Here is a 17,155-nt window from a genome sequence, read left to right as displayed (position 1 = left end):
TTCGAGATAGTGATAAGCAGATCACGCAGCACACCAGGCTAAATGCGCGGCTCGTTCATACGCGGCACGTTTGAGAGCACCGCAATCGCTGCGTGGAAGGGTGCATGTCACGTGCCTTTTTTTTTTTATTGCGATAGCAATTATATGGTTACTCCAAGCGGATTTCTGCCGTCGGCGTCGCCGTCGCCGTCAGGTTCCGTATGACGTCCAACGGCGATGAAATCGTCGGCTTGCGCCTTGTGCTGTATATGCGAGGGAAAGCGCGCGAGGGGCGCGCGCTTTCATGGGGAGAGAACGCACGGCGGAGAGCAAACGCGACTTCTTCCGTTGCGCGAAAGGCCGGGGGGTGGGACGGGAGCAAGGGAGGGGAGGCGGCGTTTAGCTGCGGCAGCAAATGTGTATTTATATAAAAACGTTGCGAGGCGAGAAGGTGCTACAGACTAGAGCACTGCACGGGCCGATTTTTTCAGCCAGGGCCCGGCCCGGGCCCGTTTTTACGTTGGGCTGCTCGCCCGAGCCCGACCAAAAGTTTTATGGCGAGACCCGGGCCTGGCCCGGGCCCGGAAATAATCTACGTTACCCGCCCGGTCCGGCCCGCCACCCCTTTACATTACTCCCGAACCCGGCCCGAGACCGAAAAATAAATGTTTTTCAGAGTCAAGAAGCGCGAGGATAACTCGCTGCACGTTACATGCACCCCACCAGAAAGTCCGAACCCGGACCGGGCCCGCGTCAAAAAACCCGAGCCCTGCCCGGGCCCGGGTCAAAAAGCACATGCCGTGCCCGAGCCCGGCCCGTGCAGTGCTCTACTACAGACTTCCGACGCTGCTCGACGAGTGTCCCGTTCTGATCTCGTCGAAAAACTCCGAGCCGCCGCCAGAGGCACCGGCAACGGTCACCAATGCCGACGGCGTACGTCGACAAGAGTTCTTCGCGTTGCTGGTGCTGCTACATGTACAAGTTTATACAGCTGATAAAACTACTATCCTTACTCCGGATAGCTCTCTACTAATTTGTTATCGCAATTGATGATTCGCCTGTCGGGTGAAACTGTGTCATTGTTTTCATATTAGCGCGCAGCTCTTATGCGCCCGTTTTTGCGTTGAGCATCGACGTTGTCCCTCGGCGTAACCGAGTGAACGAGCACAGCGAAGGATGAAAGAGCTAACGCGGAGCCCAGCGGGCGATAAAACACGGTGCAAGCGAAGAGAGCGCGAGGAGGAAAGCGGAGGAGGAGGGTATACGGCGAAAGCTTGAGAGGAAAATCGTAGTGCCGTGCAAGAAGGCCGACGACCGCTACGAGATGGCGCCAGGGTAGCGCGCCGTCGTCTGTTCACCGATAACATGCGGCGTCCCATAACTTCTGTCTTCAACGTCAGCTGTAGAAGATGCGCGTGCACTTTTAAATACGTAAGCATTGCTGTGTCGACTCACTAAGGAAAACCGTCGCTGACGCGTGACGCTCAGAAGCCGACTGTGTTATCCACCGGGCTAAACACCCACGCTTGCAGAAGGCGAATATATCTGAACCATATAAATGTGTTGTACCGCGTTGCTGTGTTGTCGCGCAACACAGGCAGATGCAAGTAGTGAATGGGTTGATAAAGATGATAAGGAGTGATTAGGGGTTATATGGGTTTGATCGCGGTTGATAATGGTTGGACGCGGATGGATAAGGTGCTAAAGAGCGATAAGGGCTTACAATGGTCCGAGCAATTCCGATAATGTTGATAAGGACAGATAAGGGTTGATAAGGCTTGGATCGATTCTGATAACATTATTAACGACCGATAAGGGCCGATACAGGTCGGATCAAGTCTGATAATGTTGAGAACGACCAATAATGGTTGATAAGGGTCGGATAGTATTCGATAACGTTGATAAGGACAAATAAGGGTCGGATAGAGTGCGATAGGGTTGATAACGACAAATAAAGGTTGATAAGGGTTCATAAGGGCTGCATTTAGTCCGATCAAGTTGATAACGATTGGTCAGGGTTAATAAGGGCTTATACTGGTCGGTTCAACAGCCAAAACTGATTACAATACCAATAAAGCATACCTTTAATGAACCGCCTACTGCTTCGTCAATCGCGATAAGCAACATACGTCACGCCGTATGCGTGGAGTCGAGCAAGTGGCACAATGCTTCCGCATACTTAGAAAACTCCAGTGGAGTTTCTGCATAAATTTGAAAGTAAATTGTTGCTATGCGACGCGGCTAATGCGCCAAGCTTCTCAAAGTCCTGGCTTGCACGACGGAAAGTCCTAGGAGTGTCCTATTTCGCCATTTTAGGCATACTTCTGGGGCCTAATGGTTAGAGCATCGGGTTTCTTCTTTGCTGGGTGAATGGGGTTCGAAACCAAACATCGGAGACACGTAATTTCAATATGTATATATATATATATATATATATATATATATATATATATATACTGTGGCACAGTGATTTCCATGAGTTGTGAGGGCGCAGTGTTTTGACGTCATTGTGTAGTTCGAAGTGCAGAAGAGGCTATATCGGGTGTCCCACGTGAGCCAAACTTTAAAAATTGGCAAATGCCACGTAGCTGGACCAAGGTAATGTTGTTTGCCGTCGCTCAGATAATTTCTTGCATTCCACCTAATTACATAATTAGTTCAAATTATTAAATAATCAGCTTCCCAAACTTTGTAATTATACGAAAAGTGTCAACGAGAAAATTGTAGAGCAACATGAAAAACTCCCGATACAGCTTTCTGTTGCTCAATACATGCTACATAACAGTGTTTTTCCGAGCGCGAAAGAAGCCGGCAAACAAACGCAAAGTGCCTCGAGCGGGCAGTCCCGCGGCAATTATGCGTGGCTAGCATGGCTTACATTCCAGCCTCAAAATATTTCAAACTTTTTTGTAACGGTGAAGAAGGAGACGGGTGTCAGACACTAAAGCGCGCGCTCCGTGAAAACTGCATTGTGCCTGCCATAGCCCGATAACCAGTCTGTCCACCTGAAAATAAACACCGGACAAAAGTTTTGAAGAAAGGGTGGTATACCAGAAGTGGACAAAAAAACAAAACAAAAATAACAGGAATATAAGTATGCGCCTTATCAGTTTGCCTCTCCTTTTGTTATTATTTTTTACCGATAGCAATGAAGTACAGGCTCAATAACATACAGGGTGTTCATTTTGAAGTTTCACGGAATTTTTAGAAATCGTCTGTGGCAGGTAGCATAATTCTTAACGTTGAGCTGGGTTATTCGATGAGGCGGACATTAGTAGCACGAGAAATCAAAACATGTATTAACTAATTAACAAAAGTTCACTAATTAACTTTTAGTTAATTATTTTAAGACACATATTTCAATTTACGGATTGTAGCCGGCGAGCTTGTCAGGCGTATCGACTTGGAGTGAATTTCCAGAATGACACCAGTTTCGAGATATAATTTCCCAAAGTGTGGGACGAACAACATGGGCGTTCCAGTTACTTTTGTGCTTCAAAGTATAAAACAGCATTTTGGTAAAAAAACTAAGTGTAACAACAGTGCATTCTTACGGCGAGTTTGAGGGCGCATATCTCCAAACTGGTATCATTCTGGAAATTCATTCCAAGTGGATACGCCTGACAAGCTCACTGGTTACAATTCGTAAATTGCAATATGTGTCGTAAAGTAAATAACTAAAAAAATTTTGTGAATTCTTGTTAATTAGTTGATTATGTGTTTGATTTCTCGTGGTACCAATGTCCGCCTCATCGAATAACCCAGCTCAACGATAAGAATTATGTTACCTGCCACAGGCGATATTTAAGAATTCCGTAAAGCTTAATTTTGAGAGAGAGAGAGAGAGAGCGAGCGAGAGAGGAAAGGCAGGGAGGTTAACCAGAAGTCAGTTTCCGGTTTGCTACCCTACACTGGGGTGGGGGATAAAGGGGTTGGAGAGAGTGCAAAAAGAGAGAGAGCGCGAAAAAAAAAACAAAAAAAAAACACAGGCATTGGTAACAAAGGAGGCGTTCCAGTCACAGACGTTCACACAGGCCAGTGGACTTCAGGAACCGCAGGAGCGCTTGCACGGCCTTCCGATGCGATGTTGAGTCGCGTCGATGTTGCAGAATTCTTTCTACCAATAACGGCTGGTCATCCAACTGGTTCAGCACGACGGAGAGCGATTGTCTCTGCACACTGTATTGTGGGCACTGACAAATAACATGACGAATCGTTTCCGCCTCTCCACAATTGTCTCATGCTGCACTGTCGGCCATCCCTATGCGGAACGCGTAGGCATTGGTCAACGCGACGCCCAACCATAGCCTACACAGAAGGGTCGCATCTCTTCGGGGAAGTCTTGTTGGAAGTCGAAGGCTTAAGGTTGGATCCAAGGTGTGTAATCGGGCGTGCATAAAATCTGGTTTATTCCAGTCTGATGAAGTGCATTGGCGTGCAAGCAGGCGGAGCATCCTTGCAGCATCTGTCCTAGACAGCGGGATCGATAGGCGGTTGTCTTGTTCATGAGCTGAACGAGCAGCTTGATCGGCACGTTCATTGGCAATAATTCCACAGTGACTTGGCAGCCACTGAAAGATTATTTCGTGTCCTTTCTCAGTCAGGTGGTGTATGGCCTCTGTGATTTCGAAAACCAGTTGTTCCTGTGGCCGTAAGGCTGACAGTAAACTCTGCAGTGCCGTCTTCGAGTCGCAGAAAACGGACCATTTGTGTGCTGGTTCATCATTAATAAAATGTAGTGCGACTTGAAGTGCTGCCAGTTCTGCTGCCGTCGACGTTGTCAAGTGAGATGTTTTCATCTTGATAGTGGTGGCTTTTTCTGGAATAACGACAGCGGCGGTAGAGCTGTTCTGCAAGACGGAACTGTCGGTGTATACGTAGGGTGTAATTCCGGTACTTTTCATATAATAGGAGTAAGGTAAGCTGTTTAAGAGCCGGCGATCACATATCTTCTTTTTTCCGGACGCCAGGTACTGTCAGGATGATCGTTGGCTGAATGAGGCACCAAGGAGGAGTGGAAGGTCTCGCGGCAGGTGTGAAGCAAGATGGTATAGCCTCACGATGTGCGGATACCATTCGGCAGAACGATGCGTGTGGTCTCTCCGCAGGTAGAGAGGCTAGATGGTGGCAAGGAGTCCGTGCAAAGTGCCTTACGTGCATTCTTATTGCTTCAACTGCGATGTGGGTCTTTATGAGGTGGTCTCTGGCGATTGCAATAGTTGCCGCCGTTGACGCACTTCGAGGAAGACCTAGACAAATCCGGAGCGCCTGGGCCTGCACACTTTGTATAGTACGTAGGCTTGTTGTACCTGCGTTAGTTAGTCAATGCTGGTAAGCTGTACCGCAAGAAGCCGAGAAAAAGTACTCTATATAATCGAAGCATAGCGCTTGTCGACATTCCCTTGGTCTTTCCAGCGAAGAATTTCAAAAGGTGACAGATGCCTGTCAACCGTTTTTTCATGTACAATACATGGGGGCTCCATGAAACTTAATTTTGAACACCCTGTATAACTTATAGGAAGTGCTGGCTGGCTGGAAGCAGGGAGCGTATATAGACATGTTCCAACGAAAAATGAAGATAGGCGCAGAGAATAAAAGGACGGCAGGGAAGGTAGAGTGCTGGTAGATGAAGCGGCAGTGCAGTTGAAGCGTTGAAGTGGTAAGGAGGCGGGTGGGAGGGGGTTACGAAGGTGAGATAAAGGGCATTGCTTACTTGTCGTCCCCTGTTATGCTCGGGATTGCGTGTGTACGATAACCGCATCTATCGAAATCTATAAGGATGATCCTGCTTCTTCACTTCAAACGAAACGTGCACGTACCTACTCTTTGTTGCCAAGTTTACACGTTTCCGCCAAGATAGCTGCATTGCATTCATAGTTAGAAGAGAAGACCCGTATACGCTTTAAGGCCAAAGAATTCGTAGCCGAAGAAATGCGATCAGTTGAAGGCACGGAGCGCAGGTTCCGAGCCGTCATAATTGTTCCCGTGCCAGATATCACGCCACGTTGTCCGCCTCGCCGCAAACCTCCGTCACGGATGCCCGTTTTAACCGGCCACCCGAGCAGGAAAGAGAAAAGGGCGCGGCATTTCCCCTTTTGTTTCTTCTTCTCACAGACGCGGAACAACAACGGGGCGCAGCGAGCCGTCGTCTGAGCACTCCGTTGCCGGCCCATTTCCCATCTCACTGTCGGTTGGTCAGCGCGCAGGTCTTTGCTGCCGGCGCCACTTCTTTTCTACTTTTCAATGATTTTCATCGTTGCTTTGAGAGGGCGATTCGTTCGCTCGCTCGCTGCCCTGGGAGCTCGCGCACAAACTGCACGCCCTGCAGACGCTTCTCCTCGTCATCTCGCTCGCTTCGCATTCGTTCGAGTAGAAAAAGAATAAGAACAGCGGCAGCGCGGATGTTGAAGGAAAAGAAAAAGGGGGGGGGGGGGGGATATTTCGGGCAAGCCAACTGGGCAAGGAATCTTGGGAAAACGGGAACCCCGCGTGGTTCTTCCCCTTCTGCACATGCTGGCGCTTTTGTTCCGCTCCGTCTTCCTTCGTGGAATACGGGTGCACAAAGAGAGAGAGAGAGAGATAGTGGTGGTGATGAGGACGACGACGACCACAAGCATGGCGAAAAAAGATGGACTCTTCTCCGCAATGATGGATGTGGGCGCGGCAAGGATGCGAATCGACCTCTGCGCAGTCCTCTTTGTTCCGTTTGCTGAGTGCCCCGCGCCTGGAGGCCGAAAATTTGCAGCGGCGAGCGCGGAACAGTCCGAGCTCCGGCCGCCGGCGCGCTCCCCGGCAGCCTCCTTTGACAATGGGCCGGAACCTTACGAAGCGCGCCGGCGCCGCCACGTCTGTTGGTCGCCCGTTCGTCTGCGCCGGCTTGCTGCACCTCCATCTTGCATGGATGCGCAGTCGAAGAAAACGGCCGGCCAGGCGGAGCAGCCACGCGACCCCGCGCGCAGCACACGCTAACCGGTTCGCAATCGCTTCTTTCTGGTTTTACGTTCTGTATAGTTGCACGCAACGACGAATCGCCATCGTATCAAGAGGACAAAGCATATAAAGAGAATAGGAGAGACATATAGGTCTGTCCTCCGCTCTTTCTTCACACACACACACACACACACACACACGCGCGCACACTCAAAACTAAGAAAGAAGAAAACTAAGAGATTTTGTCGGATACTTCTTTTATTTCGTACACTTACTGCCGAAGAGCGGCACAAGGAACAATCGAAATCATTCGGCCGTTAGTAGAGCCCGATGTCGATTTTAAACTTGAGCCACGTGGTTCTCAACTTTGGATGGAGGAGTGAGTTGAATCGTAATATTTCACTGCACAACCTTGTATCTAGTCGAGACTCTAGGTTTACGTTTTGGTTCAGGGGACAGTGCAGTGAAGTTTGGTAACGAGAAACGCGGCGCTGAACTAACAAATGCAATCTTACTGCGAATTTTTTTTTTTTCTTTCTTCTTCATCATTTTTACAATAAACCTTTCATTATTAGTTGAGTGCCATTCTTTTCATCTCATTTCTTCGAACCCTATTTCTCAACACTGTTCTCAACCACGCTTCTAGGCTGCAATTGTTGAAGTCTCTGGCCGGTTCCATTACTGTATTTCAATGAAAGCTGTGGTAAGGAACACTCGTACAGGAGCGCTTGAATACTTGTGTGTCTTGAATGAAAGAAACTAAACTTCAAATATATCTTTATCACAAATTTTTGTTGGGAATAGGGCTAAAAATGCGCGGTGCCTGTATTTTGCTGTATTTTCGCCAATCACTCCACTAAAGGCTACCTTAAGCGCGGCGCGAGGAGTGCCGGCTAGCCAGTCTTATTTACTTTTTTTTTTTTTTTTGCTTTTTTCACTCTTACAGTCAGAAAAGGCGATGCGAATGATTATTCAAACAATGCCGCCTACGTTGGACACTCATTGAGAAATAGCCGTCCGAACAGCGCTGAACGGAAGCTGGAGGTATAATCTTGAAAGACTACGCACGTGCACTCCAACGATAATCATGATCTGGAACTGAATGGACAAATATAGAGCGCCGTAGGCACAGGATCTCTAATGTACCACCTCATACAGAATTCCAAGATCTAGTACGGCATATATCAGAGCCCATCACTGCTCGGCTATGCGGCGCATTATCCATCAAAACGCGCTGCTTTGTAAGTGCATTACTCTTGCTTGAAAGGACCTACTATGCACGGATGAGAGCACTGCGCTGACTTTACGAAGCTGGGGGGCTTTCATTGCGTTACATTCAATTAGACCATGTCAGGCGTTCAGTGCATTCAGTCGCATTCAGTTAGCCACAAATAAGTGATGGCGCATGGTTTAGTGCAGCTAGTTGGGACCAGGGCCGGCGAGATGGTTCGGGTGCCGTTAAGATATCTGAATTTGGTGAATATGGCTGATATCGCTATGTGCACGATACAGACTTTAATGCAAAAGATGATGTTCGTATTAACTAGCATTCGCGGAGTATAGACTAGAATTCATAGCCGTTCTCGGGCGCCGCCATTTTCTCGCGACGGTGGCGCCGCGGTGCGAGCATTGGCTGTGGACTTCGGGCACCGCGAATCGCTATACACTGGCGGAAGCAGGAGCGGTGGCAATGAATTGTTCTTCGAGCGGACCGTTGACGCTTAAAATTGCCAAGTGCATGCTCATTTCACCTCTGCATTATGTGCGCATGACGAAATCAGTAGAACACGCGTCGGATCGAGGGCACGCTTGACTTTTCTAAAGTTTCGCGGTATCGTGGTCGGAGTGAGGGTGACGCATTTTCGTTTGCGGAAGGCGTATGCATTGGTTTCCGCGCGTCGTAAAGCGAGATATTCTGTTAGATTAAGTGTTCTGGCAAGTGCCAGCCATGGTGCAAGGTAATTAGTGCCAATAAGCATGCTACAGCTGCATGTAACGTCGCTGTGCGCTGTCACAGAGCCTTTGCAGTGACATGACACTGTGTTGTGGCGAAGCTTTTGTTGTTTACAAAAGTAAAAATCGCAAGGTATAAAACTATCGATTTCATTCGTACCTCGACACACTTATATAAACAGGGTAGCGGTTTTCGAAATTCGTTTCACACCTCGTGTAAAGTTCAAGGATGCGATGAAAGTAACAACACGAATCACTCTTTGCTTTCTTTTGACCCGCTTCTGAAAGGTTCTCTAATAGCCTCGTTGGCTACGCGGTACGTTACCAAAGCGCGCTTGCATTAACACTAATTTTGTTTTAATTAGCGTAGCTTGCACTGGAGGCGCAATGTTAAAGAAACAGCAGAGCTGATGGGCACCTAGCTATCCTGGCTTTTGGGCTAGGCTAAGCACTACCAAATCATCCCCAGCATTTTCCGGAATTTATAGATTATTGATTGATTATCGATTAGCTATTGATTGGCTATCAATTGGCTATCGCAAGGTATTGGTCACGTATTTGGGCTAGGCTAAGCACTACCAAGTCATCCCCAGCATTTTCCAGAATTTATTGGTTATTGATCGGTTATAGATTACCTATCAATTGGCTACGCGAAGTATTGGCCACGTATTTGGGCTAGGCAAGCACTACCACAAGGGGTTTTACATGTAGCAAAAGCTATCATTCGGTAATGTATATCCTAATGTGTAACTTAATGTATAACCAAAATTATGACTAAATTTGCACCAGGCTTTCGCCTACAAGTGTTACAAAGACTGTAACGCCGAGCGGAATTTTTAAATATTGGCGCTCGCCACATTCCTATCAAGAATGCCGACGACGGCACAATGCCACCCTGACGAGTAGCTTTTGTACATCGTGGCTACTCACTCAAACCGTGAGTAGCAACGACACAAACAAGCGCCACGCACAAATAAACACACGCTAGTCCGCCGATTCCCGCAGTCCACGCCGAGAGGTGGCGCCTGGTGTCGAGAGTATTGGTGCGCGCCCGCAGCCTGCGTGCGAGGCTAAAATAATCTGGTCTATAGCGGCTAGATGGAAAGCTAGATTAAAGAATAGTCCCCTATGAACAAGCAAACAAACAAAGTTAAACCAGGATACAAAAATTAGGGGCAGCTTCGCACTAAGTGGTGCGATGATGATGATGATGATGATGATGATGATGATGATGATGATGATTTATTGGCATCCCCTTTGAAACGGGGCAGCGACAAATAGTCACCTAGCCTGCTTGATTTAATCAGGTATACTATACATGTTCTTCATCTAGCATTTTTGTATACCTCTCATTATTTTTCTTTTTCAAAAATTTACCTTGTACCGCTGCCTATGATTTTAAGAGATCAGGTCCTATCCATCTTTTCCCTGCTTTTTTTCCACCAGTACTCTAATCGTCTCTTGCTGATCTCTACGGCTGATCTGTTTATGTTTCCTTCCACTTTAAACCCAAGCGCTTCTGGGAGTTGCACGTTACCTACAGTTCTCGCTGGGTGGATCCCGTCGCATTCCATTAGGATGTGCTGAGTGGTCTCTGGATCTTTACTGCAGCATACACATGTCTCATCTAGTTCCGAATATTTGTTCCGATATGTTTTCGTCCTTAGGCAACCGGCTCGAGCCTCAAATAGCAAGGCACTGCCCTTTGTGTTATCGTACAGATTTTCCCTTCTAATTTCTTTCTTCTCATTCTTGTAAATCTCCATTGTCCTTTTCGTTTCCATTCTTTGCATCCAATTCACGGTCTCTATTTCTCTCACTTTCTTTCTGATGACCCCTGGTTGTCTATTTACAGTTTCGATTATCCTGTACTTTGTTGCCAACTTCCTTGACCTCTTCCTCCATTCTGTGTCCACGCTTTTCATGTAGAGATACTTTTCATGTAGAGATACTTTTCATGTAGATAGATATTTTCATCCATGTTCCTGAGCCTTTCTTCAAAACTAATTTTGCTTTATGCTTCTCTGACTTCAAAAGAGGCCCAACCCATGTCACCATGCACTGCCTCATTTGTCGTATTACCGTGTACTCCCAAAGCCAACCGGCCTCTGATCTTTGGTTAACTTCCAAACCCGCCAATATATCCGATTTTAAGCATATAATGGCATTTGCGAATGTTAGCGCTGGCACCATTACTCCTTTCCAGATTCCCCGCACCACCTCATACTTATTGTGGCCCCACAGTGCTCTGTGTTTCATTATTGCTGCATTCCGCTTCCCCTTTATTTTCAGATTATCTTGGTGGTTGCTTGAGTAATTCTTTCCTTCGTTTATCTGTACGCCGAGGTACTTACATTGCTTCACTATGGGTATTACTTGCTGTTGAATTGACACCACGAAGTTACTCGTGTGTTCATTAAAGATCATAATCCCTGATTTCTCTGTGCTAAACTTAAGGCCTAGATTTGTCGCTGCGTTACCACAGATATTCGCAAGTATCTGTAAATCTTTTTTATTGTCCGCTAGTAGCACAATGTCGTCTGCGTACATCAGTCCAGGGACCTTCTGTTGCACCATTTGTCCATTACGCATGTAGGATAAATCAAAACCTAATTCGCTGTTTTCCAGTCGTCTTTCTATGCCCTTGACGTAAAGCGTGAACAACAATGGTGACAGAGGGCATCCTTGCTTCAATCCTTGGTGAATTCCCACCATTTTATTTCCTTTTCGGCCTTCCCATGCCACTTGATGATGATGATGATTTATTGGCATCCCCTTTGAAACGGGGCGGCGACAAATAGTCACCTAGCCTTGTACTGGGTAAACAGCGAACCTGGTGGCCCTTCCCTAGCTTTAACTTTGCTTTCATTTCCTTTACTTGGTTTGGCTTGGCTGGTTCTTCGCTTTGTCTTTGCTTTCCTTTGCTTATCTTGGTTTCGCTTGGCTGGTCCTTAGCCAAACTTAGCCGACCCCGAGTATCGTCCCGATACTCGGGGTCGGCGCGCAGTCTTCTAAAGACCACTTTATAGTCCGACGTAGCGTTGGCGCGCGAGCGCGCTCGGCACGGCGGCACCACGCCAGCGAAAGCGCAGCACTGCGCGAGGCGTGGCCGACGTATCCGGCGTTCGTCGGCGTGCCCCGCTGCAGCCGACGTCGAGATGCGATATGCTGCATTTCGCGCCGGCCTCGTCATCCAGAATGCACCGCATCCGCGTCTCGTCGAGCAAGATGGGCTGGTGGATACTGGTGGCGGAACGTGCAAGCGAGTTCACAGTTTCGTATCATCCTGAAACTCCTAGTTTCGTATAAAATGCGCATGCGCCTAGACGGCGCGGCGCGGCGCGCACGTTGGACTATACAGGGGTCGGTTTTCGCGCCACCGTAACGTGACGAACCTGGCGTCGCCAACCTCCACCGACGCTGGCCGACGCGCACGCTGCGTCGGACTATAAAGTGGCCTTAACCCTCTCTCGGCGCTTTCCGCGCCGCGCTTCCTCTTCCTCGAGAGTGACGATCTTCGGCCGTCTCATAATCATGGCGATGTACTCGGCGCGGTGGTGCGAGGCGTACTGTCGCCTCGCCACGACGACACGGAGCTTTTATCCTGTGCAGTGACGTCACATTCAGAACTGTGGCGCAGCTGTTGCGGCGCGCGCATGTGGCGAGGGTGGTGCGGCCGCTGGGATAGAGGTGCTTGGCTGTGGCGAGGGTAACCTGTTAGAGGGTGGTAACCTCGCCGAGCGATGACGTCACGTGCGTCGCCTGGCCACGCCTCGAACAGCTGGTGCGAAGCGTTGCTAGGCGACGCACGTGACGTCATCGCTCGGCGAGGTTTTCCAGCGTACAACTGACGGCAAACGCCCAGGTTAAACAGCTTCGCTGTTAAAATGTAATGGTTGTAGTTTATATTGATTGTGTTTGTCTCAATGATTATATTTTTGTTCGTTGTTTCCGATTATATTATTGTTCGTTCATAATGAGCAGTTCCAAAAAAGTGAGACGGCGAGAGCGAGATTTCAATCAAACGAGGAAAAGCAGAGAAATTGACCATGCAGATTACTCCAGTTTCGCAAACATACACGGGGGGGGGGGGGGGGGGACCAAAAATGGAACAATACCAAAGGAAATTGGGAAGCCATGACATTTTCTGCGGAAGTACGCGGATGCTACACCTAACGGTTTACGGTAACTTGCTCCATACACTGGAGCACCTACGTAGTTTATGCCAGCGTTAACATTATCTATGTTCGTTAGGCGACATACTGTTGACATTACCAAAAGCGCCTTATTAGAGAAATATCTTAAAGTAGGCGCTCAGTTTGCCGCTATTTTGCGTATAAACAGTCGTAGAAATGCTGAGAAGGGGTGAAGGGATAAATATTTTAGACTTTCCGGGTACTTAAAGTCCGGTCAACGTAGTAAGCCTGTACATCTACGTGTCATTGTATTGTCAATGTCTATCGCAGTTTATATACAGTGCACTATCACCTTGACCGGGAAGTGACTTAGGCATATCTCTTTACGGTTCTCACTGGAATAACCAGAAGACGTTTCCTGGTGGCGGTGCAAAAGTGTGTGCAGTTATCGGGAGTAAAGAAATGGGTGAAAATGGTCTTTTACGTGGCCCCGTACAACTGACTTTCCCCCATACATCTGCGCCCCCAAGCTCTCTCTCCCTCTCCCTCATGTAAAAATGTGAATATGGACATTCTGCGTGAAACTGTCTGGTTTCCTTGATGCCTGCGTTGCATGCAGTCTCGTTTTCGAATTCGCTACATGAAGCCACGCGATAGTGAGTTTACGCTGTACTACAATCTTGCTACTTGTCTCCCCCTGCAGCGTCCAATCGGAGCCGATTTCAGGCGTTCTCGAGCGGCCTGCTGGTGGTGAACGGCGTGACGCGCAACGATGAGCGGCGCCGCTTCCGCTGCGTCGTCAAGGACTCGCTCACCGGCGAGAAGGTCGAGAGCGGCATCTGGGGGAAGTTCGTCGTCACCGGTAAGTGCATCTCACACGCCACGCACGTCAGCCCGCGCACGCAAGAGGCCCACGCACGGCTGTCTTCGAGCTTCTTGCCGAGAGGGGTACTCTTTGCGGACACCAAGCAGAAATGTAACGGAGAAAAAAAAAAGAAAAACGGCCAAACCAGCCGAGGTGCTACAGGCAAGACCATACAGTTTTTTTTTTTTTTTTTTTTTTTTTTTTTTTTTAGTAACAGGGGTGGTGAATGCCACTTATCACTGGACGGTATGGATGTGGTATAGGATATATGGGGCGTCGGATATAGCATTGGTTTTGTTGACTGAATATGGCTGGGGGTTTCATCAGGTGACAGGGACTAGACGGGCTGATAATGATAGTGATTGTAGTTGAATGTTCCGAAGCTACGCTGTGGCGAATGAGGGACACCCACGGTGGGAGGACTGCACTAGGGTTCGTTAAGCGCACCTACACTCTGAACCTGTGACTTTTATAAAGGTGATCCCGTCCATGACGGCTGCATTTTGATGGCGGCGAGATGCAAAAAATGCTCGTGTACTTAAATTTCCGTGCACGTTAAAAAAAAAACTACGCGAGACCCTTAAATTTATTTAAACTAAATTACCTTTTATAAAAGTGCACATTTTCACCTTTTTATAATAAGTCGCACTGTTTTCAAAAATGAGCTTGGATGTTCTAGTTATTTTTTTAAGTTCCAAACATAACATCGATGTTATAAAAATTTGCAGGGGTGATATACGCTTGACTACAGCCGTAGGCGTAATGCTGCGCATGCTGTAACATGACACCTGGCGCCGGAGTTATATAGTGTTGGCGCCTGTAAATATTACTATGAATTATTTAAAAATTAGACCTCAAGTTACCTCAGGCCTCGTACTAGCGTTACTCAGCGAGAAGTACCATCGCTAAGGGAAAAGAGTGCCAGTTACTTATAAAAATGTGAAAATGTGCACCTTTGTCATGGTTACCATGCAAGGGTGTTACAAATGTTACAGTGTTTAGAATGTATATCTGAGTACAGGAACATTTTCGCATTATAGCCTCTTCTTCCTTCTTGTTCCACTCAACACCATCGGAATGCTGCAGCAATCGAAACTGCGAACAAGTGTTTCGTGGCAGTACACCATGAAACACCGAGACACCCATGGCGCGCAGATCGTGGCAGGTCTAATTTGACTAGCTGTAGCTGACTGTGATCTATGATACCAAAGATCAGAAAAGGCCGTATAAGTTTGGTTTGGTTCTCTGAGACTGACCGGTTTGTTTGCATAAGATTAGAAATGCTCATAACAAGCAGCGCCGACCTTTGTACTTCCGGATTATTAGAAGTTGTAGTTTGAAATAGCTGTGAGATAACGAGATGACATTAGTTATATGCACTCTGGTCCAGTGGAAACAAAATAAATTTCTTGAGCGAGGCGACTACTCTAATATATTTTTATTACAGCGCAGACATCGCAGATGCACCACATTAAAATGATACACAGGCGCATACATGCAAAGTAGTTACATAGAGGGCCTTAAGAAGAAGATATGTTCACTCTTTCCTACACAGCATGAAAAGAGAATTATACACAGGGAAACCATGAACCCCAATCAGTATTCAGCGGCAAGCTTTATTAAGGCTCCGTGCTTTTCAACTGCGAATGATACACTGGCGAACTTATTCGAAAACCCGAATAATTTCTTCACATGTGTCGTGAACATGAAAAGAAAGGAAGGACGCCACATGACATACTTCGTAAGAGAGTAGAGTAGTTTTATGTCTAGTTTCGTAAGAGAGCATTGGTTACCCCCTTATTTTCTTTCAGAGACGTTCCGTTTGACTTCTTTGGTATTGCTGATAACATTTCCTACACCATTTGCGATGGAGTGCCGTACTATGCAACAAGCCTGAAATAATCTTCTGCTTTCACCGTACGCTGCTTTATTTCACGTCGCATTGAGAGCACTCAAGGTGGTGTGCAGTGACTGCGTAATTTAGACAAGGCTTAATGTGCTAAGAGAGGGCTTAGTAGGCACCTGACTCCTGAAAAAAAAAGAAAAAAAGAAGCTTTGCCTGTGTTATGTCCTGCCAACATAATACGTTCTGCAAATTATGCTGAGAAGAATCTACTGATACTTCAAACGGGTTTTAAGACAGACATTTGTTAATATAGCATAGATGCAAAAACCTTTGTGAAAAACATGAATCCAAGAGCTTTAACAACAAGAAAAAAGAATGAAGGAACGTTTCGAAGGACCTTTTTTTTCGCTTCCTTATCCTTCTTGCCACGGCGTAGTTTTCTTCCCTCACTGCAGTTGTCGGAGCTAGTTCACCTCTCTCTCTCTCTCTCTCTCTCTCTCTATATATATATATATATATATATATATATATATATATATATATAGAGAGAGAGAGAGAGAGAGAGAGAGGTGAACTAGCTCCGAACTATATATATATATATATATATATATATATATATATACGTTTAATACATCGCACAGCTAAACGTTAAGCATTAGAAGTGCCAGCTTGGCGGTGACACAGGAACCACAAGGTAACCAAACGTCCAATGTCGGCCTCCCCCGTTTCAGCGGACTGGAGGAGATGGTGAGATAGTCAGCGACTAGCTAGGCACCTCGTCGCCGCGATCCTTTATGGAGCGGCCCGCTCCTTCGTGGCACCGCATAAACGAGGAAGCGATTTGTTCTTTCAGTTATTGTTCCTTCTTTTTTTTTTCTTCTGTTATCTCCGCACATGCACGAGGAGATACGCTTAAATCTCCGCGCGACGGTGGCTATTGAGTGCCCCGGTCAAACTAGGACCAGCCACGGCCATTCAGGTGTGCGGGGTAAAATTGCACCAGGGCTCGGCAACGAGCTACAGCGGCGGTTTCGCGCCAAGACTCTGCCACCCCGGCGGCGTCTGCAGGCGCTAAGCACTTCATGCTCCGCCCGGCGCTAGCCTTGCCTGCTGCTCCGCAGGAAATGTTGCCGGCCGTCGCGGTTTTGAAACGAAGTGCGCCTCGCACCCACAGCTTCTCCTCCGACCGTGGGCATCTTTGTTTCTCATTTTTCTCCTCTGTCCTTAGTAGCGCCTTGCACTGCGTGCTTTCCCTGAGCAGCCAGCATTATGGCCCCGTTTTTTCCTGCCTTGGAGCAGGAACCCCGGTGCAGGAAATGCGCTCTTAGCAAAATACGAAATCTCGGTTCCGCTCGCCCTCCGTCCCCAACCCAACCGTCTGCCCTTAGCCGTTTATTTAGCTTAGTTATTGCTTGTCGTGGTGACCGCAGGGGCGAAGTAGATTAT

General features: G+C 47.6%; 1 pseudogene; it reads left to right on the top strand.

Moving 5' to 3' along the window:
• The window catches only part of LOC119430888 (Down syndrome cell adhesion molecule-like protein Dscam2), a 552,287-nt pseudogene that overhangs the window by 324,857 nt on the left and 210,275 nt on the right, over nt 1–17,155 (top strand).

The sequence above is a fragment of the Dermacentor silvarum genome, chromosome 1 (genome assembly GCF_013339745.2).
Source record: "Dermacentor silvarum isolate Dsil-2018 chromosome 1, BIME_Dsil_1.4, whole genome shotgun sequence".
Taxonomy (NCBI): Eukaryota; Metazoa; Arthropoda; class Arachnida; order Ixodida; family Ixodidae; genus Dermacentor; species Dermacentor silvarum.
The sequence above is the reverse complement of the archived record's forward strand: the minus strand, read 5'-3'. Positions and strand labels throughout refer to the sequence as shown.